This window comes from Podarcis filfolensis (genome assembly GCF_964270895.1).
Source record: "Podarcis filfolensis genome assembly, chromosome: 18".
NCBI lineage: Eukaryota > Metazoa > Chordata > Lepidosauria > Squamata > Lacertidae > Podarcis > Podarcis filfolensis.
The window spans coordinates 6,602,422-6,629,822 of record NC_139622.1 but is presented as its reverse complement, the minus strand read 5'-3'; the positions used below and the strand labels follow the sequence as shown (position 1 = coordinate 6,629,822).

The 27,401-nt window shown below is 48.2% G+C and overlaps 1 protein-coding gene across 2 annotated transcripts in view; it reads right to left on the bottom strand.

Annotated features, from left to right (window-relative positions):
• The window catches only part of SEMA6B (semaphorin 6B), a 184,273-nt gene that overhangs the window by 137,900 nt on the left and 18,972 nt on the right, over positions 1-27,401 (bottom strand). The window contains exon 1 of one of the 2 annotated variants that reach the window (XM_083594448.1): positions 7,291-7,761. The exons of the other annotated variant lie outside the window; for it this stretch is intronic. The gene's annotated coding sequence lies outside the window, so the exon portion shown is untranslated. Of the gene's footprint in view, positions 1-7,290; positions 7,762-27,401 lie in introns of those variants that run through there. 2 annotated transcript variants of the gene reach the window in all.

Here is a 27,401-nt window from a genome sequence, read left to right as displayed (position 1 = left end):
GATGAATTGGGAAAATAATGTGGCTCTCTTCTATGATCGGATTGAAGACTTACACAAACCCGCGACATACGAACAACGTGCATATAAACACAGACTTGCCACGGCCAAATTCTCCACCCCCATCGCTCTGCCCAGACCTTGAGCTCCAGCTCCGAGGGCCTTCTGGGGGTTCCCTCACTACAAGAAGTGAGGTTACAGGGAACCAGGTAGAGGGCCTTCTCGGTGGTGGCGCCCGCCCTGTGGAACGCCCTCCCATCAAGATGTCAAGGAAATAAACAACTATCTGACTTTTAGAAGACATCTGAAGGCAGCCCTGTTTAGGGAAGCTTTAACTAATTATTGTATTTTAATATTTTGTTGGAAGCCGCCCAGAGTGGCTGGGGAAACCCAGCCAGATGCGCAGGGAATGTATGAATGTAAAGGTAAAGGGACCCCTGACCATTAGGTCCAGTCGTGGCCGACTCTGGGGTTGTGGCGCTCATCTCGCTTTATTGGCCGAGGGAGCCGGGGTACAACATCCGGGTCATGTGGCCAGCAGGACTAAGCTGCTTCTGGCGAACCAGAGCAGCGCACGGAAACGCCATTTACCTTCCTGCCGGAGCGGTACCTATTTATCTACTCGCACTTTGACATGCTTTCGAACTGCTAGGTTGGCAGGAGCAGGGACAGAGCAACGGGAGCTCACCCCGTCATTGCGGGGATTCGAACCGCCAACCTTCTGATCGGCAAGGCCTAGGCTCTGTGGTTTAACCCACAGCGCCACCCGCTGCTGACAGGCTGGCCTTAATGCCAAGACTATATTTGGGGGGGTGGGAGACCTTGGAGCCAGAAAGAACAGCGGCCGTAATCTCTGCGCCCTCTGCACTTGTGGCAAGAGACCGGGGGCCCCGCGCGAGACGTGATTCATGCTGTCTGCGGGGAGCTCCAAGTGCAAGGCGAGGAGAAGGTGGGAGGTGGGAGAAGGGAGGAGGACCGGGTTCCTATTAACAGCAGCTGTAAGTGGATCTTGAAATTGAATCTACACGTCCCCGGCTCTCGGGGTTTAACCCACAGCGCCACCCGCGTCCCTGTAAGTATGTATGTATAAATTTATTATTATTTATTATTAATAATAATAATAATAATAATATTGGTAGGATGCTGGAGTAGATGAGCCATTGACCTTATCCTGCAGGCTCTCCTTATGGAATAACAAACACCTTCCACCTGGCACAGAAGAACCCATTGCAAGATTTTGCGCAGCGGTCATCCACCGTTGCAGTCTACTAGCAACAGTGTTTTGCACCAGCTGCAGCTTCTGGACCAGGTACCAGAGCGGATTCCATATTTTATGCATCTGATTTAACTCCTTGTTGGGATTCAATGCACACACACCCGCAGCCTCCAAGGGCGACTGGTTGCAAGGGAGCAGAATGGAGACCCCCGGAGGGAGGAAATTGGGACGCTGACAAGGAACGGCAGCTCAGGGCAGCTGCTGAGGCTCGAGAGAACTCTCAATTATAGCTCACATCAAGGCCGGGCGCAGAGGAGCTGCCTCATCCATCACTTAAAGGAGGCAGCGCTTGAAATATTAAAATGCCAGGAGGTTTGTGTCTCTCTCACCGCGGCCTCTTTGCCAGGGGGTGGGTGGGTGTCGAGATTGACAGAGCCACGGAACGGGCTGGGGCGCACAAAAGGATTGCTGTGGAAGCAACCACTCCTCTTGCCCCCGCGCCACCCACACGGCGGGAAACCACACATTCGGTTTTTGTGCAACACAAGGCTGCTTTATAGAGAGAGGGCAGCTTATGAGCGGATCTGGGTGTTCGCTCGACTGTGCACAACTGCACATCGCACCAACGGGAGGGTTTGACTCCAAACCAAAAAACCTCACCAAAACCAAATCTGGTTTCTAGACCTCACAGGTGGCGCTCTGGTCTAAACCACTGAGCCTCTTGGGCTTGCCGACCAGAAGGTCGGCGGTTCGCATCCCCGCGACAGGGTGAGCTCCTGTTGCTCCATCCCAGCTCCTGCCAACCTAGCAGTTCAAAAGCATACCAGTGCAAGTAGATAAATAGGTACCTCTGTGGCGGGAAGGTAAACGGTGTTTCCATGCAATCTGGCACTCATAACGGTCCTCTGTGTGCCAGAAGCAGTTTAGTCCTGCTGGCCACATGACTCAGAAAGCTGTCTGCGGACAAATGCCGGAGTTCGTAAACCAAATCGTTCTTAAATCGGACTGTTCTTAAACCAAAGTACAGTGGTACCTCGGGTTACAGACGCTTCAGGTTACAGACTCCACTAACACAGAAATACAGTGGTACCTCGGGTTATGTACTTAGTTCGTTCCGGAGGTCCGTTCTTAACCTGAAACTGTTCTTAACCTGAAGCACCTTTTAGCTAATGGGGCCTCCCGCTGCTGCCGTGCCGCCAGAGCACAATTTCTGTTCTCATCCCTAAGCAAAGTTCTTAACCTGAAGCACTATTTTTGGGTTAGCGGAGTCTGTAACCTGAAGCATATGTAACCCGAGGTACCACTGTAGTACCTCAGGTTAAGAACTTTGCTTCAGGATGAGAACAGAAATTGTGTGGCGGCGGCACGGCAGCGGCAGGAGACCCCATTAGCTAAAGTGGTGCTTCAGGTTAAGAACAGTTTCAGGTTAAGAACGGACCTCCAGAAGGAATTAAGTTCTTAACCCGAGGTACCACTGTACTTGGCTGGAAAAGTGCATTGCAATGTCTGGGGGAGTGTGAGGCTGGAAGGATTCCTGTGTCCTCATATTGTTGAGGAATGTGCAAATTAGATAGATTCGCCTTTAAATGCAAACAGGATCTAATTTCTTTCCCGTCCCGACTTCAAAGTGCACAAGCACTGCCTGTTCTAAATACTGGAAGCTGGATAATAGCTTTCAACCTCCCCTCCCCACATCCCGGGAAAGCGATGCCAAATAACTATGCAAATTAATTTCATTTCAGGGTCCTGCCTTACTGGGAGATAGCGCGCAGTCTTTTCTAGGGTCCATGAAATTCTGCATAGCTGCATAGCTGACATTGAAATCCAGCAGCTCTTAACCGGGGGGGGGGGCGTCTTTCCTATCGCTGCACCTGTACCCCCAGACTGGAGGAGCTTATTTTTAAAAACGATTTATATGCCACTTAACCACCATCAGCAGCGCACAAGAGGTGCGTCACATTAAAGGTAAAGGTAAAGGGACCCCTGATCGTTAGGTCCAGTCGTGGCCGACTCTGGGGTTGCGGCGCTCATCTCGCTTTATTGGCCAAGGGAGCCGGCATACAGCTTCTGGGTCATGTGGCCAGCAGGACTAAGCCGCTTCTGGTGAACCAGAGCAGCGCACGGAAACGCCGCTTACCTTCCCGCTGGAGCGGTACCTATTTATTTACTTGTACTTTGACGTGCTTTCGAACTGCTAGGTTGGCAGGAGCAGAGACCGAACAACGGGAGCTCACCCCGTCGCGGGGATTCGAACCGCCGACCTTCTGATCGGGAAGTCCTAGGCTCTGTGGTTTAACCCACAGCGCCACCCACGTCCCTTAGGTAAAGGATGGTTAAAACAATAAAACCAGGTAAAGGTAAAGGATGGTTAAAACAATAAAACCAGATTTCAATTAAAATATCTGCTGGAATATTAAGATACCTGCTCCAGGTGTTAACTGAGGCTAGGATTTCAATAGCCCAGCCACAACAACCAAACCTTTAAAAATCTACATTTGTGGTCTGAGAACTTGTGGATTTTGGCTATTGTGTGTGTGGGGGGGGGGGGAGATAAACACGTAAGTTGTGCGTCTATCAGTGCCACCCGTGTCCCCATGCAGAATGTAGACACCTATATATATAGAAATGAGCAAACCAGTGATATTTTAGGGAGCAGGCTAGCAGGCGGGGCTTGCTGATCAGAAGGTTGGCAGTTTGAATCCCTGTGACAGGGTGAGCTCCTGTTGCTCGGTCCCTACTCCTGCCAACCTAGCAGTTCGAAAGCACGTCAAAGTGCAAGTAGATAAATAGGTACCACTCCGGCGGGAAGGTAAACGGCATTTCTGTGCGCTGCTCTGGTTCGCCAGAAGCGGCTTAGTCATGCTGGCCACACGACCCGGAAGCTGGCTACGGACAAACACTGCTCCCCTGGCCTATAGAGCGAGATGAGCTTGCAACCCCAGAGTCGTCCGCTACTGGACCTAACAGTCAGGGGTACCTTTACCTTTTACCTTTACATTCTGCATGGACTTTGCATTCTGCATCGACTTGCAACATCTTTCAACAATTACTTTGATATAATACATAATTTGTTATGTGCAAATGGCTTTAGATCCCCATTAGGTCCATAAATTACCATATAGCATATATTCAACACAAAAAAAACAGCGACAATTTGTTATTGACAAAGGACAGCTGGACATATAAAGGGCCCCATTACCTTCAATATCTTAGGGCCTCATCAAACCTAAATCTGACCCTGGTCTCTAGGGGGAAAGAGGATCTAGAAGGCTTGTATGTCATTGGGTGAAATTTTATTTCGTATGCTTCGGACTTTAGATGCCCAACATTCTCAAGCCATGCCAGGTCAGGAAATAAGAATGTCACAATTTATTTATTCTATAAAATTATATATACCGCTCACTTGTGTAGTTTTTTTTTAAAAGACCTCAAAACGGTTTACGAGAAAGATAAAACAATAAAATCATCGCAACCATTTGCAACCATGATTCGAAACAAGCTAAAACCAGAATAGAACAGAATGAAACAAAACAAAACTTAGACAAACTTTCTAAGCGACTGGGTTGCAAACTCCAGGAAGCAGAAAACAACCCCTGCTTACTCACCTATGGTGAGTTGAAAACTGTCTCCAGGTGAACAGGAAGAAACGTGTTTGCAAATTTGGAGGAGTTCCCCCCCTTTCTTTTCTGTTTCTTTACTCTCGGGCCGCTAAACGCTATACGCTAGTGGCCTGCAAACGGGCAGCCTTTACATGGGATGATCACTTATTTGACTTCAGCGCCTCACTTCCAGGTAGACAGAGCTCCCAAAATTCCTTCCAAAGGATCCTACAAATTTGGCAGCGGACCCGGCTGCTGATTTAATTAAACAGGCCGTAAGCTGTGTCAAAACGCTCAGAAGGACATTCGCCGCAGGCTTTCTTTCCTCGTAGCCGTAAAAAGGAGGCCGGAACGTATCGCAAAGCAGACCCCTCGAGGCACAAGTCCTAAGCTGATTAAAAACCAGCCACACGTGAAATAAGAATAAAAAACTTAATGAACTCCCCAGCTAAGTGATTATTTTTTAAAAGGAAAAAGGAGACCATCGGAGTCAAGGACGTTCCTTATCACCCTTGATATACCTGCTCACCTTCGGTGCATTTTTACGACAGCAAAATGGTGGGAATCCACACTTGATGGCAACAACCAGGGCTTCGGTCTCTGCCAACGACTCACTCGTTGGCCTTTGTCAAGCTCCTCATCTCTCATTTTACCCTGACAGGGCTAAGGCATGGAAAGCTTCAGAGAACCTGACCACCTCTAAACACAACAGCATCTTGAATAATAATAATAATATTATTTGTTCCCCAGCCACTCTGGGCGGCTTCCACAAAGACCAAAAATACACTAATATGTCATACATTAAAAACTTCCCTGAACAGGGCTGCCTTAAAGATGTCTTCGGAATGTCAGGTAGTTGTTTATCTCTTTGACATCTGGTGGGAGGGCGTTCCACAGGGCGGGCGCCACCACCGAGAAGGCCCTCTGCCTGGTTCCCTGTAGCTTTGCTTCTCACAATGAGGGAACCGCCAGAAGGCCCTCGGCGCTGGACCTCAGTGTCCGGGCAGAACGATGGGGGTGGAGATGCTCCTTCAGGTATACTGGACCGAGGCCGTTTAGGGCTTTAAAGGTCAGCACCAACGCTTTGAATTGTGCTCGGAAACGTACTGGGAGCCAATGTAGGTCTTTCAAGACCGGTGTTATGTGGTCTCGGCGGCCACTCCCAGTCACCAGTCTAGCTGCCACATTCTGGATTCGTTGTAGTTTCCGGGTCACCTTCAAAGGTAGCCCCACATAGAGTGCATTGCAGTAGTTCAAACCGCACATTCAAAACCATCTTCATTTTGCTGAAATATCAATAAGAGTTCAAAGGCTTCGAGACTATTGGCTCTCATCTCCCGCCCTGAGTTTTTTGCTCTTCCATATTGAGTTGCAACCCACCCGAGTAGACCCATTCAGTTCCACTGCCACAACTTTTAGGGTGACAGTCTTGCTTCCTTGTAAGCTCTTGCGGGGAAAAGAAATCTCTCTTACTTTAAGGCTGCCATATTTTGAAGAGCAAAAAAAAGGACGCTATGACGACTCTCATTTTAAATACCCCTACTATACAGTGGTACCTTGGTTCTCAAACACCTTGGTACTCAAATGCCTTGGTTCTCAAATGCCGAAAACCCAGATGTGTTCCGGTTTTCTAATGTTTTTCAGAAGCCGAACGTCCAATGCGGCTGTTGGCTATTGTTTCTGGGGCGCCTGCACCAATCAGAAGCTGCGCCTTAGTTTTTGAACATTTTGGAAGTCAAATGGACTTCTGGAACTGATTAAGTTTGGCGCTTTTGTTTTTGCTATTCATTTTGCGTTTTTGTTTTTGAGGCTTTTTCGGTTCATTTGTTTTTGGGACTGTGTGGAACCCAGTTCAGCTACTGATGGACTGATTGTGTGACTGCGGAAATGGATAACAGCCCCCCATCCAAACAATGACTATCATCAGTGCAGGTAAGAAAAAAAATAATTTTAATTTTTATCATCTACAATATAGTCTTATTTATTTTATTGTACAGTACATTGATTATTGCTTACATTTTATGGATCAATGGTCTTGTTGGATAGTAGAATCCATGTTAAAACTGCTGTTTTAGGGGTTGTTTTTAAAACATCTGGAACGGATGAAGCCGTTTTGCATTACTTTCTATGGGAAAACATGCCTTGGTTTTGGAACGCTTTGGTTTTGGAACGGACTTCCGGAACGGATTAAGTTTGAGAACCAAGGTACCACTGTATACAGGCAATAGAAGCTGTGATATATTGCTGAGGGGGGCAGGAGAACAGAAGAGGAATTCAAGTCTTCAGCCCCCCGTTATGTCTAGGTCTCACCCAGAAAGTATAGCCAGAGACATTTTGGCAAATTTAAGAAATCCACCCAGAAAGAAATTCTACCACTGAAAAAGAGGACATGTCCTGGAAAAAGAGGACACATGGCAAATACATGTAACATCAACCCACATCAAACAGTTTGCATCCCACATTTCTGGTTAATCTGACCTGGATCCCAAGAGCAGAGAGGACAGTCAGGTGGAAGTTCTTTAAACCAGGAGCTCAGCAGAAGACGAGTGCCCAGAAAAACAAACACAGGCAATTAAAAATCCCTCACTGAGTGCCAGCTCATCCTGGAGCGCTGGTGACAGCTGTAAGGTACTTCCTATCGCCTCAAATTGGCCGCCTTTTGCAAATCCACATCCGGTGCCCTCCCACAGAGCATCTTGAACCGGGAATAGCAGCACGCGCCTGCGATCTTCTCAGATTAAGAGGAACAGGGCCAGGCGTCATGCTGGAAAAGGGCCAGGGCATGAATCAGAGCAAAGTATAGGCACCAGACAAGTTCTGTGCCAGCTCTGTTGCCAGACCTGCTATATGAACCTCGTCATGGGACGTGGAACAAATGGGCAGAGACAAATGCAAAGAAAAGTGTTGTCTTATTCTGCCTTGGTTGCTCCAGAGCTGGAGTCCTGAGTCCAGTTCTGGGCACCACGATTTAAGAAGGATGTCGACAAGCTGGAATGTGAGCAAAGTGCCACAACAGTTGTGAGAATATTACTAGCGAAGAATTGGAAGAAACAAGATTTACCAACTATCAAAGATGAAGATGATGGACTATATGGAACTTGCTGAACTGACCGGGAGACTCCTAGACCAGAGAGAAGAGACATTGGAAGAAGATTGGAAAAAGTTCAAAGAATATGGGGGGGGGGGGGAATGTCAATATTTAAATCTTAGAAAAGCTTTGGAAGTTTGGAAAAGCTTCGGAAAAGAAGTTTTGGGGAAAAAAGCTTTGGAACTTTGAAAAAGCTTTTAGCCCTGGGCCCTGCCCACCTGGCCCTCAGAATCCTGCATAGAATGGAATACGTCCCTCCGGCTCAGAAAAGGTCCCCCGGCTCTGGCCAAATGGATCAGGATCGAGATGTTTATACTCCAGCCGCAGCCTGTTTCGCAACCCTAATGCGTACATTTGCAGGGATGATTTATCCCCAGCAAATAAAAGGCAGCGTAAACATTTTATCAGCTCGTTCTGGCAATAATAACAGCAAAGAACCCCAAAATGCACATGAACACAATGCCGGACGCACAAATCAGAGTTCCTGGCTGTAGAGCTGGAGACTGAAGTGAATGTAAATGAAAAGTGGACTGAATACACTTAATATTCCCACTTTTCTCTCAATATAGACCCCAAGGCGGTATCTATAGTATTCCCAGGCCACCTAGACAGCATCTTAAAAAGCAGAGACATCACCTTGCCAACAAAGGTCTGTATAATTAAAGCTACGGTTTTCCCAGTAGTGATGTATGGAAGTGAGCGATGGACCATAAAGAAGGCTGATCGCCAAGGAATGGATGCTTTTGAATTCTGGTGCTGGAGGAGACTCTTGAGAGTCCCATGGACTGCAAGAAGATCCAACCTCTACATTCTGAAGGAAATCAGCCCTGAGTGCTCACTGGAAGGACAGATCGTGAAGCTGAGGCTCCACTACTTTGGCCACCTCATGAGAAGAGAAGACTCCCTGGAAAAGACCCTGATGCTGGGAAAGATGGAGGGCACAAGGAGAAGGGGACGACAGAGGACGAGATGGTGGGACAGTGTTCTCGAAGCTACGAACATGAGTTTGACCAAACTGCGGGAGGCAGTGGAAGACAGGAGGGCCTGGCGTGCTCTGGTCCAGGGGGGTCACGAAGAGGCAGACACGACTAAACAACAAAGGCCCTTTGCACAGCAGACTCCGCAAACAGATGCTGAGCAACCTATGACCCACAGCTCCAAGAGAATGCCAAATCAGGTTCCTCCTAGCGGATAGGGACAAGGGTGTTATTGCCCCAGTGGCTTTCTTTTTAATCTCCATCTTACCTGAAAGAGTTTTTAATGAATCATCTCACTGGGGAACAGACAGGGTGAAGCAGAGCAATCGAGCACCTTGTGATCCTCCATCAGCCTCACTCCTGTCCCTTTTAAATTTATCCTCGTGTTCTGAAATGTTTTAACTCGCAATGCTAATAAAAATAATAATAATAATTTATTATTTATACCCTGCCCATCTGGCTATGCTTCCCCAGCCACTCTGGGCAGCTTCCAACAGAATATTAAAATACAATAACCTATTAAACATTAAAAGCTTCTCTAAACAGGGTTGCCTTCAGATGTCTTCTAAAAGTCTGGTAGCTGTTGTTCTCTTTGACATCTGATGGGAGGGCGTTCCACAGGGCAGGCGCCACCACCGAGAAGGCCCTCTGCCTGGTGAGGGAACCGCCAGAAGGCCATTGGCACTGGACCTCAGTAAGGCCAGTTTGTAAAAAAGAATGGGGAAAATTTGTAATTTATTTAGGCGACCATTGTAAGCAGATGGAAACACTAGCAGGATTTTAATCTCACTTCTAAGGTAACGAAGACAATGGAGGATTAAGATGGGTTTTTTTAAAAAAAAATGTGGATAACAGATTGATACGCAGTTGTAAATGTTGACATTAGGACCCATGCAGGGGATAGCAGGAAGTCGTGAGATTGAGTAACTTTAAAGGTAAAGGGTAAAGGGACCCCTGACCATTAGGTCCAGTCGTGGCCGACTCTGGGGTTGCTGCGCTCATCTCGCTTTACTGGCCGAGGGAGCCGGCGTACAGCTTCTGGGTCATGTGGCCAGCATGACTAAGCCGCTTCTGGCGAACCAGAGCAGCGCACGGAAATGCCGTTTACCTTCCTGCCGGAGCGGTACCTATTTATCTATTTGCACTGGTGTGCTTTCGAATTGCTAGGTTGGCAGGAGCAGGGACCGAGCAACGGGAGCTCACCCCGTCATTGCGGGGATTCAAACTGCCGACTTTCTGATCGGCAAGTCCTAGGCTCTGTGGTTTAACCCACAGCGCCACCCCAGTACCTTCCAACATTACTCTAACAAAAATCAGGACGTGTATCTTTTCTTTCTTTCTTTTTTAAGTTGGTTCCTTTTTTGTGTGTAAAATAGTTTTTATTTGGTTTAAAATATATATAAAGTTATAACAAAATCAATTGCAAATCCATATAAAGAGATTACTCAATCTCACGACTTCCCGCTATCCCCTGCATGAGTCAACATTTACAACTGCGTATCAATCCGTTATCCACATATTTTTTTAAAAAATCCATCTTAATCCTCCATTGAGCTCACCCCATCGCGGGGATTCGAACCGCTGACCTTTTGATCGGCAAGTCCTAGGCTCTGTGGTTTAACCCACAGCGCCACCCGCGTCCCAGGGGTCCCTTTATCTTTATGTTGGAGGGTAAGTTCTCCACTCCTAACCCAAATATGGTCCATGTATCAAAACATGTGAGGGTGCTTCAGTTTGGAGGAAGGCACTCTGTACATGCTTGAATGTACTCAGAGTCGACTCCCATGTTCTGCTGACAATCTGTAGCATCGGGAACATGGGCCAGGTACCCACACAACGGGCTCATCGTCTCCAGAGACCCCCGTCTTCTTTGCAGCCATGCGCCACATCAAAAGCGCAAGATCTCTGACGCCGCACGCACTTCAAAGCCTCCGGACTTGGCTTTCGCACCGCAAGCTGTCAGATCACGTTGCATTAATGAGCTGGGGAAGTTCACAACCAGCATCGCAGAGAAACCACAAACTCCGTCCAATTTCTTCCTTTTTTTTTTTTTACAGTAACTGTGAACACACCACAGAGGCGCCAGAGCTTGCGCACGGAAGGGGAAGCAAAGAGGGTGGTACTGAGACAATTGACTGTAAGGGCTGAGTCCGAGCCAGAATCGGAGCCCGTTCCGAATGAACCTGTGCCAAAGAGCGACTCTGGGCATGCCCAAAGCGCTCGTCTGTCGTGCTGGCAAGCAGCTACAGGCAAGCTCTCGCTCCCCGTATGTCTGGGATTCGCAGGCACGCATCCAATAAGATGAATTATAGAGAGACAACCTATTTTAAAATTTTATTTAGAACTTTTTACAGGTAGGAGGAAGGGAGGAAGAGGCTTGAAAAAGACTTCACGCTATGATAAACTGGGCAAAGGACTTAGGGCACAATATACAAATGGCAGATTGGGAGAGGTCAGCAAACCTTTTCAGCAGGGGGCCGGTCCACTGTCCCTCAGACCTTGTGGGGGGCCGGTCTATATTTTGTTGGGGGGGAAATGTACAAACTCCTAGCTTAGATAGGCTAGCTTTAGCCTTTTAGTTTAAGTAATCCAGGATGCTATGGTATTCCCAGTAGTGATGTATGGAAGTGAGAGCTGGACCATAAAGAAGGCTGATCGCCAAAGTATTGATGCTTTTGAATACTGGTGCTGGAGGAGATTCTTGAGAGTCCCATGGACTGCAAGAAGATCAAACCTCTCCATTCTGAAGGAAATCAGCCCTGAGCGCTCACTGGAAGGACAGATCCTGAAGCTGAGGCTCCAAGACTTTGGCCACCTCATGAGAAGAGAAGACTCCCTGGAAAAGACCCTGATGTTGGGAAAGTTGGAGGGCGCAAGGAGAAGGGGACGACAGAGGACGAGATGGTGGGACAGTGTTCTCGAAGGTGCCAACATGAGTTTGACCAAACTGCGGGAGGCAGTGGAAGACAGGAGTGCCTGGCGTGCTCTGGTCCAGGGGGTCACCAAGAGGCAGCCATGACTAAACGACTGAACAACACCACTTTGGCCTTGCTTCGGATTTTGGTGGTCACCTGTTTTGGAACAGAGGCCGGGTAGGATTTTTTTTCCCATTTGGCAAATTGGCAGTGGCCATTTGGTTTTTGCCTACCCCGCCCAGCAATCGTCACAAGTTTGTAAGGTTTGGCAGTTAGGGATTGGCTTATTGAAGTGGGGGGGGCAGGTGCGGGCATCACCTGCCCCTCCATGAATAAGGGTATTCCAGGCAAGGAATTTGGGGGGCCTGAGTATAGATGTTAGTTATATTAATCTTGTTGTTTCTTATACTGTGGTTGTTTGTTTGATTCTTCTGTTTGTTTGCTTGATTGATTTGCTTAGTTGTTTGTTCGTCTGTTTTCTCATACATGTATTTATTTTAAATCAATAAAGATATATTTTTAAAAAAGGAACCGGGGGGTCCTGGATCTCCTCCAAAGTCCGGTTGAGGGGCTAGGGCCAAGCCAGGACCACAGGAACCCTGGGCTGAGCTTCGATTGATCTTCATCGATGTTGCTCCCTCGTTTGGTGTTTACCCTTTCAGACTACCAGCCAGAGAGGCAGGAGTCAGTTATAGTCTGTTGCCAATGTCTAAGCCAATACCACTCACCTTGCTGTAATCAATAAAGTTGTGGCCTAAATTTTGCCCTGAACGTCCGACGGGGCTTCCGTGGGTTCCGATTGGCTGCAGGAGCTTCCTGCAGCCAATCAGAAGCCATGCTTTGGCTTCCGAAGTCGGACGGACTTCCGGAACAGATTCTGTTCAACTTGCGAGATATGACCTGTTATGTACTGAGTTGAATAGGATCCAAACTGCAGCAGTCTGATTGGTCCTAGAACAATAGGATCCAAAAGGCAGCAGTCTGATTGGTCCTAGAACAATGCAGCAGTATGATTGGTTGTCAGGAACCACCCAATCATGCTCCAGATAGAAGTGAATCCACAACCTGATTGGCTTACAGTAGAATTCCGGAATTAGCCAATCATGTGCAGCCCATTGTGTAAATAATGTCTATAAAGCAGATACCTTGAGGGGACATTCATTCATTCATTCACTCCTCCTCACCACTATGAGCTGAATAAAGAGCATGAAATCACTTTGCGACTCTGAGTATATTTCATGACCGTATATAGTTTTAATTCTATCAATGTTTAATTGTATTTTTTAATGATTGTTCCCCTACCCTATGTTTTCAGCGGTTCTTCTTATTATCTCTAAGCTGCCTTGCGTCCCTGTCTGGGAGAAAGGGGTATAAATAAATATATAATAAACAAATAAATATGGCTAAGGCAATGACACATCTCTTCAGCACATAATGCATAGCCCTGAGGTCATGGCCACCAAAGTGACGTCCTGCAGAAAATGGCCTTGTCTCTTCTCCCTCAGAGCAGAACAACCAGTTAATATGAACCAGTTTTTAATTCTATCGATGTCTATTTAAAAATAAATGATTTTTCCCCTGTGTTTTTAGTAGTTTTTATTTTTATCCATAAGCTGCCCTGAGTCCCTTCAGGGGAAAAGGCGGGGTATAAATTGGCATATACTAAGTAAAGGTAAAGGGACCCTGACCATTAGGTCCAGTCATGACCGACTCTGGGGTTGCGGCGCTCATCTCGCTTTATTGACCGAGGGAGCCGGCGTACAGCTTCCGGGTCATGTGGCCAGCAGGACTAAGCCGCTTCTGGCGAACCAGAGCAGCGCACAGAAACGCCGTTTACCTTGCCGCCGGAGCAGTACCTATTTATCTACTTGCACTTTGACGTGCTTTCGAACTGCTAGGTTGGCAGGAGCAGGGACCGAGCAACGGGAGCTCACCCCGTCACGGGGATTCGAACTGCTGACCTAAATTGGCATATAAATTGGCATACATTGGGTCAGGTTTAATGTGCTGGTTTTGACCTTTAAAGCCCTACGCGGCCTAGGACCTACGTACCTACAGGAACGCCTCTTCTGGTATGCCCCACGGAGGATGTTAAGGTCCACAAATGACAACACCTTGGAGGTCCCAAGTCGCAAGGTGGTTAGATTGGTCTCAACTAGGGCCAGGGCCTTTTCAGTACTGGCCCCGACTTGGTGGAACGCTCTGTCCCAAGAGACTAGGGCCCTGTGGGACTTGACATCTTTCCGCAGGGCCTGCAAGACAGAGCTGTGCCGCCTGGCTTTTGGTTTGGACTCTGTCTGACCCTTATGTTTCCCTCCCTTTACGGTTTTGATCCATGGGCTACTTTTAAAACGAGGCTGCATTTCAAATTGCATTTTAACCTGTATTAAAATAATAATAATAATTTCCCTATTGTGTTTTTATTGTAATTTTACTGGTGTTAGCCAGTTAGCGGGGTATAAATAATTTTTTTATTATTATTAATTATTATTAGTATTATTATTATTATTATTATTATTATTCAAATGCTCATGAACTTTAAAACTGATGTGCAAATGGGGGAGAACTGTACTCAGTGTTTTGTTTCTTTGTTTTTAAAGGGGGGGCGCAAAGGTGCTGCCACTCACCATGAAGTTGTTATAGTAAGTGCCACACTTTTAACAATTTTTTTTGGGGGGGGAGGTGTCGGTATTGCACACCCTTTGTTGTTGTTGTTTAGTTGTTTAGTCGTGTCCGACTCTTCATGACCCCCTGGACCAGAGCACGCCAGGCACTCCTGTCTTCCACTGCCTCCCATAGTTTGGTCAAACTCATGCTGGTAGCTTCAAGAACACTGTCCCACCATCTCGTCCTCTGTCGTCCCCTTCTCCTTATGCCCTCCATCTTTCCCAACATCAGGGTCTTTTCCAGGGAGTCTTCTCTTCTCATGAGGTGCCCAAAGTCTTGGAGCCTCAGCTTCAGGATCTGTCCTTCCAGTGAGCACTCAGGGCTGATTTCCTTCAGAATGGATCGGTTTGATCTTCTTGCAGTCCATGGGACTCTCAAGAGTCTCCTCCAGCACCATCATTCAAAAGCATCCATTCTTCGGCGATCAGCCTTCTTGATGGTCCAGCTCTCACTTCCATACATCACTACTGGGAAAACCATAGCTTTAACTATACGGACCTTTGTTGGCAAGGTGATGTCTCTGCTTTTTAAGATGCTGTCTATAAGGATATAACCCCCACTGGTGCCTCGCTGGGAAGAGGAGGGGGACGACACCAGAGGTTGAAAAATTGCAACCCACACTCCTTAGGAGACGGAGACTTTGATCATCGACTGCCAGTGGCAGGGATGGGGGAAGAGGAAACGAGGCAATCTCCATGGCAACCGGAGGATTCTGAGGTTGAGAGGATGGAGGATGTGGGGACGGTCCTCTCTGGGCAGGCTGACAAAGAAGGGGAGAGAGATGGTTTTGCCTACACACACACACACACACACACACTTAGGCCCGCCAGTCTCCCCAATCGCCTCCTTAACCGTTTTTAATTTACTGCCGCTTTATCTCGACATCCCGAAGAGGAGGAATGATGAATGGGGCTGATAAAGGGTGGGGGTGGGGAGCTATTTTCCCACGGCTTGGAAAAAAGAGGGAGGGGAAGGGAGAAGAAAAAACAGCTCTGCAATGGTTGCTATCGTCTCCTGCAAAAGGGACTCCCCCAAGCATTCAGTTCCCCCTATCCTATACCCGCCCCCACAATAATAATAATAATCTTAAGCACCATTCGGAGACCAATATACATTCCCAACCTTCCTCATCATCTTTCCTCAAGAGCATGGGTAGGCAACCGAAGGCCTGGGGGCCGGATCCGGCCCAATCGCCTTCTAAATCCGGCCCGCAGACGGTCCAGGAATCAGCATGTTTTTACATGAGTAGAATGTGTGCTTTTATTTCAGATGCATCTCTGGTTTATTTGTGGGGCACAGGAATTTGTTCATTTCCCCCCCCCCAAAATATAGTCCGGCCCCCCCACAAGGTCGGAGGGACAATGGACCGGCCCCCTGGTGAAAAAGTTTGCTAACCCCTGCTCAAGAGCATCCCCCCGCCCACTTGGTGCCCGCAAGATGTTGCAAGATTACAAGTCCCATGATCCTTGACGACCATGCTGCCCGGGGTGGATGAGAGCTGGTGAGTAGCAACATCAATAGATGCCAGAGAATGCCAACAAACACAGAAAACAAAGCAGAAAGGGGATAGGATCGGTGTTTGAAGACATCTGAAGGTAGCCCTGTTTAGGGAAGGTTTTAATGACTGCTGTTTTAATGTATTTTTAATCTTTTGTTGGAAGCGACCCAGAGTGGCTGGGGAAACCCAGCCAGATGGGCGGGATAGAAATAATAAATTATTATTATTATTATTATTATTAATATTATTATTATTTAGTTCACATCATAGAATCGTAGAGGGACCCAAAGGTCATTTAGTCCAACCCAGGAATCACAGCTAAAGAATCCCTGCCAGGTGACCATCAGACCTCTGCTTTAAAAGCTCCAATGAAAGAGTCTCTATCTGATTAACGACTTTCTAAACATTGTGGGTGGCGCTGTGGGTTAAACCACAGAACCTAGGGTCGGTGGTTCGAATCCCCGCGACTGGGTGAGCTCCCGTTGCTCTGTCCCTGCTCCTGCCAACCTAGCAGTTTGAAAGCAAGTGCAAGTAGCTAAATAGGTACCACTGCAGCAGGAAGGTAAACGGCGTTTCCGTGCACTGCTCCGGTTTTGCCAGAAGCGGCTTAGTCATGCTGACCACATGAACCGGAAGCTGTACGCCAGATCCCTTGGCCTGTTAAACGAGATGAGCACCGCAACCCCAGAGTCGTCTGCGACTGGACCCAACAATCAGGGGTCCCTTTACCTTTATCTTAAACATTGCTTATATGTTTCCCTTACAATTGAAATCAGTGCAAGATATGTTAAATGCAGTTAGCAAGATAAATGATAATAATAAAAAGTAAAGGACCTCTGGACGGTTACGTCCAGTCAAAAACAACTATGGTGTTACGGTGCTCATCTCCCTTTGAGGCTGAGGGAGCCAGCGTTTGTCCACAGACAGCTTCTGGGTCATGTGGCCAGCAGGACTAAGCCACTTCTGGTGCAACAGGACACCGTGACAGAAACCAGAGCGCACCGAAATGCAGTTTACCTTCCCGCCACAGTGGTACCTTTTTATCTACTTGCGCTGGCATGCTTTTGAACTACTAAGTTGGCAGGAGCTGGGACAGAGCAACAGGAGCGCACCCCGTCGCGGGGATTCGAACCGCCGACCTTTCGATCAGCGAGCCCAAGGGGCTCAGTGGTTTAGACCGCAGTGCCACCCACCTCCCTCTGAAGATGAATAATGACGCAACAGAAACAACTGCAGTGGAAAGGAAGCAGCTCTGGTGTTGATGACGGCAGATCAGGACAGAAATGGCTGCTTTTATTCATCCCATGTCATCAGTTGTCCCCAGAGCTTCTTGCAATGGGATACTTCCAGTCTTTCCCCCCACTGATGTGAAAACACCACTTTAATTTCCACCCACAAATTTTTGTGCCCCAACCAAGTTTTGCACACTTGTTGGGGCTGTTCTTCTGAGCTTGTGGAGGGGAGCTTCTCCCCCTCCACAAATACACACCTCAGCCCTTCTGACAATGAGCACAGTTCAGCACTGTGCCATCAATGTGATCCAATGCGATCCCTCTGGATCTCTCCATTCAGCTACATTGAGGTTTTATTTTTTCCTCTGCCTGTTTGTTTGGTTCTAAGTGACTTTGGGTTGCCCTGGGCAAGATAAAATGACTGACAAATTTAGTAAATAATACTAATAATATTGGCGCTGTGAGTTAAACCACAGAGCCTAGGACTTGCCGATCAAAAGGTCGGCGGTTCAAATCCCCACGACGGGGTGAGCTCCCGTTGCTCGGTCCCTGCTCCTGCCAACCTAGCAGTTCGAAAGCACGTCAAAGTGCAAGTAGATAAATAGGTACCGCTCTGGCAGGAAGGTAAACGGCGTTTCCGTGCACTGCTCTGGTTCGCCAGAAGCGGCTTAGTCATGCTGGCCACATGACCCGGAAGCTGTACGCCAGCTCCCTCGGCCAATAAAGCGAGATGAGCGCCGCAACCCCAGAGTCGGTCACGACTGGACCTAATGGTCAGGGGTCACTTTACCTTTACCTAAGTGACTTTGGGTTGCCCTGGGCAAGATAAAATGACTGACAAATTTAGTAAATACTAATACTAATAATAGATTAATCTCTACATACCAGCTCTGGGTTCAGTAACAGTGTAGACCACTGTCCTATCTCTCTCTCTCTCTCTCTCTCTCTCTCTCTCTCTCTCTCTCTCTCTCTCTCTCTCGACCTCCAGATATGATCCCACAGACAATCCAGCGAATTGGCCTCCACTCAAATCTGAACACATTTTCTAGACTTCCCTTCATGCGCACTTTACGCGACTAGAAATCTAATCATTCCATTGTTTGTTTTTCTATCTTTGTTCAATTAATATAAACACATTTAGCAAACTTATGCGTGCAGATGTTTATACTTTAGGGGGTTTTGTTTATGAATTCCGAGTTACCTCCAATTATTGGATAACTAATCCTGCCTTCTTCACGCCATGTAACTGAATTATTTTGTGGCTGGTGATTTATAGAACTGTGCTGTTACCCTCCAGCTGTGGGCTTCTTTTCTGGAAAGAGATGTGGGGAGTTATCATCTCCACACACACCCTTTGCCCCAGAACCGGGACTCACGAAAACTTAAAACCATCACGGAAAAAATGCAAAAAGCTAAATAGTATAAAATATAATAGCTACATTATTAACCGCAAACACTAGAGGCTGTATCCAATCTTAGTCTACTCAAGAGTCAACTCACTGAAATGTCTGAGCATGCCTAACTTGGGCCCATTCATTTCAATGGTCCTACCTGAGTAGAGGGACGTGGGTGACGCTGTGGGTTAAACCACAGGGCCTAGGGCTTGCCGATGAGAAGGTCGGCGGTTCGAATCCCCGCGATGGGGTGAGCTCCCGTTGCTCGGTCCCTGCTCCTGCCAACCTAGCAGTTCAAAAGCACGTCAAAGTGCAAGAAGATAAATAGGTACCGCTCCGGCAGGAAGGGAAACGGTGTTTCCGTGCGCTGCTCTGGTTCGCCAGAAGCGGCTTAGTCATGCTGGCCACATGACCTGGAAGCCGTACGCCGGCTCCCTCGACCAGTAAAGCGAGATAAGCGCCCCAACCCCAGAGTTGTCTGCGACTGGACCTAATGGTCAGTGGTGTAGTGGTTAAGAGCGGTGGACTCAATCTGGTGAACTGGGTTAGCGTCTCCACTCCTCCACCTGCAGCTGCTGGGTGACCCTGGGCTAGTCACACTTCTCTGAAGTCTCTCAGCTCCACTCACCTCACAGAGTGTTTGTTGTGAGGGAGGAAGGGAAAGGAGAATGTTAGCCGCTTTGAGACTCCTGAAGGGGTACTGATAAAGCGGGATATCAAATCCAAACTCTTCTTCTTCTACCTTTACCCGAGTAGAACTTAGACACAATCCTAGACTTCAGTAGCAGTAATGCTGTCTGGATAGGACATTGGGGGGCAAAATTCAGGGCCCCACACAGTGGAATGAGTGGCAGGGGTCTCCAGATGCTGCTGCCTGCATACTACCACCTAACGGGCCCCAATCTCTTGAGGTCAGAGGGACCTAAGATGACATCATTTCCCAGTTTGCCCAGGAGCCACCCGAGCCATTTTGCTGCCCGAGGCAAAGGACACGACAGTGCATTTGCCATTCTGTGCACAAAATACGACTGGGCTGGTAGGTGAATCTTACTTCAGTGCTGGTGATACTGCAGAGCCCCCCACTGTACCCTAGGGCAAGAAAGCTTACATGCTACAGGGCAGATCAGGTGGCACGCATATCCTAGCCACTTCCCGCCCCTCAGAATTTGCTGCCCGAGGCAGCTGCCTTATTATGCCTCATGAAAGGGCCGGTCCCGATTCCGCCTTGCATTCCTCGTACGCGGCACTGTTTCTGTTCCACTGCAGTTCGGCTTCTGCCAACAACTACAATATTCGTCTCACTGTCTGCTTTGGCAAAAAACCACATAACTTAAATCATTTACACCGTTAATTACACAAACGGCATAATTAAGCTGTCGTTACATTATCCCATCTCATAATTTTAATGCAAAGGAAACACAATGCAAATGAGGTGAGGCGTTTTGTTTTCCCCCCTCTTTCCAGAAATGCAATCAATTATGTATTGTTTGGGGACTTAAAGCAACAACAATGAATGTCTATCATCTTTACTGAATTGGTTTGCATTCCAGACTTGGGCTCAATAAATGAACACCAGCAATTCCTGTTACTCTTTTCTTCAGAGTTCTTTCACAGTACCTAAAACTACCTAAACAGCATCATATCTGGACCAGACAGAAAGGAAACCAAGCAGAGAGGCCCATTCTCACAAAGAAGACAACCTGGGGAGCCAGTCAAGGATGTAAGTCACTTCCAGAAAAAATGCAATTATTGCAACCAACTGTGCACAGAAACCGAGCCAAGGGTGATGCATGAGAGGGATCCTGCCCTGCTGGGAGCCAAAGGGGTATCCCATAACCCGATTCTGCCCCTCCTTCCCTCTCAGGCCACAGGTCACCTGCATCTGTGAGCTCTGTGGGTGGGTGGAATTATAACCAAAGCTTATATATACACACACACATATAAAGGTAAAGGTACTCCTGACCGTTAGGTCCAGTCGCGGATGACTCTGGGGTTGCGGCGCTCATTTCGCTCTATAGGCCGAGGGAGCCAGCATACAGCTTCCAGGTCATGTGGCCAGCAGGACTAAGCCACTTCTGGCGAACCAGAGCAGCTCACGGAAATGCCATTTACCTTCCCGCTGGAGTGGTACCTATTTATCTACTTGCACTTTGACGTGCTTTCGAACTGCTAGGTTGGCAGGAGCAGGGACCGAGCAACGGGAGCTCACCCCGTCGCGGGGATTCGAACCGCTGACCTTCTGATCAGCAAGCCCTAGGCTCTGTGGTTTAGACTGCAGCACCACCCACATCTTTCAAATACACATTGTTGTTGTTTAGTCGTGTCCGACTCTTCGTGACCTCATGGACCAGAGCACGCCAGGCACTCATATGCCTGTTGTCTTTCTCCATGGAGTTTTCTTGGCAGGGATACTGGAGTGGCTTGCCAGTTCCTGCTTCAGGTGGATCACGTTTGGTCAAAACTCTGACTGGTATATATATTTTGCCTGCAGCCTGGCAGTTGCCAGGGCAGTTCATGACAATCGCAGATTAGAAATAAAAGCAGTACTGTATATATATAAAAAGATCAACTCCCATCATAATAAACGCCAAAAATCAAACCAGTAGTTTCTCCAGCCACTCTGGGTGGCCCCAAACAGAATATTAAAAATACGATAAAACATCCAACATTAAAAACTTCCCTAAACAGGGCTGCCTTCAGGTGTCTTCTAAAAGTCAGATAGTTGTTTATTTCCTTGACACCTGGTGGGAAGGCGTTCCACAGGGCGGGCGCCACCACCGAGAAGGCCCTCTGCCTGGTTCCCTGTAACCTCACTTCTCGCAGGGAGGGAACTGCCAGAAGGCCCTCGGAGCTGGACCTAGTGAATGATGTGGGTGGAGACGCTCCTTCAGGTATACTGGACTGAGGGCGTTTAGGGCTTTAAAGGTCAACACCAACACTTTGAATTGTTCTCGGAAACATCCTGGGAGCCAATGTAGGTCTTTCAGGACCGGTGTTATATGGTCTCGGCAGCCGCTCCCAGTCACCAGTCTAGCTGCTGCATTCTGGATTAGTTGTAGTTTCTGGGTCACCTTCAAAGGTAGCCCCACGTAGAGCTCATTGCAGTAGTCCAAGTGGGAGATAACCAGAGCATGCACCACTCTGGTGAGACAGTCCGCAGGCAGGTGGGGTCTCATCCTGTGTACCAGATGGAGCTGATAAACAGCTGCCCTGGACACAGAATGGACCTGCGCCTCCATGGACAGCTGTGAGTCCAAAATGACTCCTAGGCTGCACACCTGGTCCTCCAGGGGCACGATTATCCCATTCAGGACCAGGGATTCCTCCATACCCTCTTGCTCCCTGTCCTCCAAAAACAGTATTACTGTCTCGTCAGAATTCAACCTCAATCTGGGGTTGAAACAGCAGCAAGGTGGACTCTAGGCAAACACTCTTAGAGGGCAAGTCCCATGAATGGGGTGCCACTGCCGAAAAGGCCCTCTCCCCAGTCACCACCCTTCTCTCCCCCCCCCCCCGATATTACGAGAGCTTAGAGAGTTCATTTTAAAAAGGAGCGAATGTCAGTTCACATTCATCTCTTTGCTAAATGATCTAGTTCACTGGGTCTTCAACTGGTGGGTGAATGCCGCCAGTGAGTTGAAATCTGATCCAAGATGGATCACAGCAGCAGCACGACCACCAAGAAAAATATAGGGAGAAAGGTTAAGAAATGGTTCCCCCAATCAACCTTTGGGTTGAAAGTGGGTCTTGGTTCTGAAAAAGTTGAAGATATACTTCCCATTCACGTTCAAGTTCATCTGAATTATCCTCAGCCAATTTTTCCTTGGCATTCGGGATGTTCCAAGCTGCTGAGCTGATAAAAATACACTTCAGAAGACGAAGAAAACATCAAAACGCACACAGCGGAACGCGAGCGGCTTAATTTATTTCCCCCAACCATTATGATCTTTAAGGTTCAAGGCCTAAGGAGTCTAGCAGGTCAGAAACAACACGTAAGAAAATGAAGATGAATGAGGAGTCGTTTGACAATCTGCCCTAAAACCAACTTAATAAACATTTGGTTCGTGTGGCAACCATGGGGAATACTTTCAAGTGTGGTTCAGAGATTTTAGGAGTAACTCAGCAAACGTCATGGAACTGAACTAGTTCATTGGGCAGAGCCTCAGCTGCCTGTTTCAATTTCTGGTTTTTTTGAAACTTGAGTTCCATTCTCCCCATTTGCACATCGGTTCCTGAATTTATTTTTTAAAAGGCGCTCGTGAAAATTCACCAGGTTTTTAATAATAATAATAATAATAATAATAATAATATTTATACCCCGCCCTCCCCAGCCAAGGCCGGGCTCAGGGCGGCTAACAAGCAAGAATAAAATAAGTTAAATGAATACATTAAACTCGCTGCTGCATTCTGCACCCACTGGAGTTTCTGGGTCAGCTTCAAGGGCAGCCCCGTGTAGAGCGAATTACAGTAGTCAAGCCTGGAGGTGACCGCCGCATGGATCACTGTGGCCAGGTCGGGGCGGGAAAGGTAAGGGACCAACTGCTTGATGCGGCGAAGGTGGAAAAAGGTCGCCTTGGCTGTTGCTGTAACCTGCACCTCTATGGAAAGGGAGGCGTCAAGGATTACACCCAAACTCTTAACGGAAGGCAATGGCACTAAGTGGGCCCCCGCAAGAGAAGGGAGTTTTAGCGCACATTTCTCATGCATATATTTTTGTGCACCATTTTGCATAACCTACCATGTTTTTGCATATTGACTTCCTCCAAATATAGCATGGGTTTTTTTTTAATGTTATTTGTATGCACACTTTACCTACCGGACTGTTTTTTTCCCATCATCAGGCGCATCAGAACCATTATGGAAAAGTGACAGGGAGCCACCCACAGCGCTGAAGGGACCCCTCCATTTGGAGAGAGAAGGGAAGGATAACATGTCTGTTGCCTCCCCTGCTTTCAAGAAGCGGTGCTTTTTCCAGGGAGAAGAAAAGCCCATGGAAATTTGCCACAGCTGTATATCATTTTTTGAAAAAGGCATTTGTGCCCTGCACCGAACTGCATCTACCATACCCATATGGATGGTTATTTTAAAGCTAATCTTCCAGTGATTTGGCAAACCAGAATGTGCAAGTCACATCCCTTGATTGTCTACAGCTGCGGTCTGGCCCACACATGTAAGCGAAGGGAAATGAGGTGGCAGAGCGGACGGGCAGATGAAATTCTAACCTGGTCGAAAATGCCTTTAGAGGAGGATGCTGGCTCCAGCGGGGGGGGGGGGGGAGAAGGCTGGGATGCGGGCTTTCTTCTCTGCACTGTGAAAATGTGTCGAGCAGGACGGTGCACGAGAACGGACTCCCTGAAAAGGGTCAGTTGACCACATGGATGTTGAGCTAAAAGCTGGGAAGAAGGTTCCTGAAACTAGGGACATAGCTCAGAGAGAGGAGGCCAACAAAGCAGAGTTAGAGGTGCCCAGAGACTCAGAATGTGCTGGGCCAGGAGCGGCAGATTCACTGCTCCTAATTTAAAAAGGTAAAGGGACCCCTGACCATTAGGTCCAGTCACGGACGACTCTGGGGTTGCAGCGCTCATCTCGCTTTATTGGCCGAGGGAGGCAGAGTACAGCTTCCGGGTCATGTGGCCAGCAGGACTGAGCCGCTTCTGGCGAACCAGAGCAGCGCACGGAAACACCGTTTACCTTCCCGCCGGAGCGGTACCTATTTATCTACTTGCACCAAGGAATATCAGCTCAAGCATCCTCTGCAGATGCCTCCTGGGTGATTCTGTGATATCACACATTCATCGCCAGCAGTGTTTTCTGCACTTGCAATTGCCTGTGATGACAACTTTCTGTTTCAGTTTGAGAATGGCAACCAAAATATTTCGCAAAGAGAAAGTGTGAAACAGGTTAGGCTCCTCTTTAAGAGGAGTTTGGATTTGATATCCCGCTTTATCACTACCCGAAGGAGTCTCAAAGCGGCTAACATTCTCCTTTCCCTTCCTCCCCCACAACAAACACTCTGTGGGGTGAGTGGGGCTGAGAGACTTCAGAGAAGTGTGACTGGCCCAAGGTCACCCAGCAGCTGCATGTGGAGGAGCGGGGAAGCGAACCCGGTTCACCAGACTACGAGTCTTAACCACTACACCACACTGGCTCTCTTTAAATAGGCATGGAATCAAATTCCTCCCATCCTGACTCCGAAGACATTTTGCTTTCTCTCGGAGTGTCGGCGCTGCAACAGAGTCCACACTCCCTCCCACCTTGAACCTGAGGAACGAATGTGCTCTCCCTGATACCATCGCTTGGCTGCCAGCTCCCCCTCTCCTGAAAAGGATGCCAGACTCGCCAAAGGCTTTGGTTTTGTTCATTTTGCTTCATTTATCCGAATTTATCTGATGCAGGCTTTCGGTGCATGGAGGGTCGCCGTGTGCAGAGCAAATAAAAATATTTTGCTGAAGCGAAAAATGAGGAAGCACATAGGGGGTGGGCGGGGGGGGGGGGAGAAAGATATTAGCGTTATTCTATAAGCATACGGAGGGCTATTCCAATGGCAGAGCCGAATCTCTTGCCGCAGCTCACCCCAGGGGTCAGGAAACCTACCAGCCGTGAAACGGGACTGGAGGGGGTGCAATAAAAAGGTTGCCAAGTTTAATAGCTGGGCAGTGAAAATACGCCGAGAGAGTTACAGCCTTGACCCTCAACTCAACTACCACCCTAATTACTACCAGCCTGGCAAGCTGGCGGGGAAAGGAGATGCCCATGTCATGGGAATGCTGACATCAGCTGGGAATGCACACAGGAACTTATTTCTGTGCCCATTTTGCACATATTCATTCAGGGATGTGGGTGGCGCTGTGGTCTAAACCACTGAGCCTCTTGGGCCTGCTGATCAGAAGGTCAGAGGTTCGAATCCCCGCAACGGGGTGAGCTCCCGTTGCTCCGTCCCAGCTCCTGCCAACCTGGCAGTTCGAAAGCACGCCAGTGCAAGTAGATAAATAGGTACCACTGCGGCGGGAAAGTAAACGGCGTTTCCGGGTGCACTGGCTTCCGTCACGGTGTCCCGTTGCGCCAGAAGTGGTTGAGTCCTGCTGGCCACATGACCTGGAAAACTGTCTGTGGACAAACGCCGGCTCCGTTGGCCTGAAAGCGAGATGAGCGCCACAACCCCATAGTCGCCTTTGACTGGACTTAACCATCCAGGGGTCCTTTGCCTTACCTTTTACCCAGAACTGGACATAATGGGTTGTGTCCAAGGTAAGCCATGCTCAGAGCAGACACGTTGAGTTTAAAGGACATGACTTACTTGAGCCTGTTAATTTCAATGGTCCCACTTTGAGTAGAAGCTGGGACTTTAGATGCAGCCTGGCCAGCCCTGTTAGGGCCACATAGCCAGCTTATTGAGGACAATACCATCACCTTAAGGGGTCCTTTACCTTTACTTTTTTAACCTACATATTCATTCACAAGAACAAAAGACGACTAGGGACTAAGGAGAGGAGAACTGGTGGAGACTGCCTCTCCAGCCTGACTGTTTAGAATTACAACAGGGGTTGGAGGGAGGTCCCAGAATGAGTAAAGGTAAGGGGACCCCCGCCCATTACCCCCAGTCATGGCCGACTCTGGGGTTGCGGCGCTCATCTCGCTTTATTGGCCGAGGGAGCCGGCGTACAGCTTCTGGGTCTTTTAGCCAGCATGACTAAGCCGCTTCTGGCGAGCCAGAGCAGCGCACGGAAATGCCGTTTACCTTCCCGCCAGAGCGGTACCTATTTATCTACTTGCACTTTGACGTGCTTTCAAACTGCTAAGTTGGCAGGAGCAGGGACCGAGCAACAGGAGCTCACCCTGTCACAGGGATTCGAACCGCCGTCCTTCTGATCGGCAAGTCCTAGGCTCTGTGGTTTAACCCACAGCGCCACCCACGTCCCTCCAGTAGACCCACTTAAATTAATGGGCCCAGATTGGCCCTATCTATTAACATCAATGAGGATACTCCGAGTAGGACTAGCATTGGATCTGAGCCCAGGTCTGTTTGCATTGTTATTTGCAAGGATTAACCTTACCAAGCGTCCTTCTGTGCCAGAAGCCCTGCTGGAAATCCGTCTACTCTTAGATTTTATTTATCTAAAAGCATTTATAAGCCAATTAATATTTCAAAAATCTCCATGCAGTGCACAGCCTAAAAACAACAACCACCTCCAAACAATTGCGCCGTTACAACAAAACCACAAGCTAAAAAACAATCAAGCAGCAAGAATACTTTCAAGTGCATAAAACAAATTCAGACTTAAATCACGTAAAAAGGGGTCCAGTCTTATGGGCCCGAGGGGAAGAAAGGACATCTGAAATCATGGCTTTGCACTTGGCAGATGGAAGGGCATTCCATAGAACAGGAGCAATATTCTCCATATTCTGCAGGGTGTCGTGCCACAAGTAGAATTTCCCCAGGTAGAATAATAGAGACAGAATTATAGCTGGAAGTTTAGGTTCATCTAGTCCACCCCCTGCAATGCAGGAATCTTTCAGCCAACGCAGGACTTGAACCCACGACCTTGAGATGAACAGTCTCATGCTCTACTGACTAAAGATCTATGTCAGGGACCAGCAAACTTTTTCAGCAGGGGGCCAGTCCCTCAAACTTTGCGGAGGGGCAGACTTTTTTTGGGGGGGGGTGATGCAAGAACACCATGAGCCCCAGTGGCTGCTTACCTGTGTTTTGCGAATGGCAGAGGCTGGCCACCACCTCACATCATGGGACTGACTGGGATGTGCCCAGGATCTCTAACAATGCCTGTTGCTTGCCTTGATACTGTCACGGTCCGGTTTA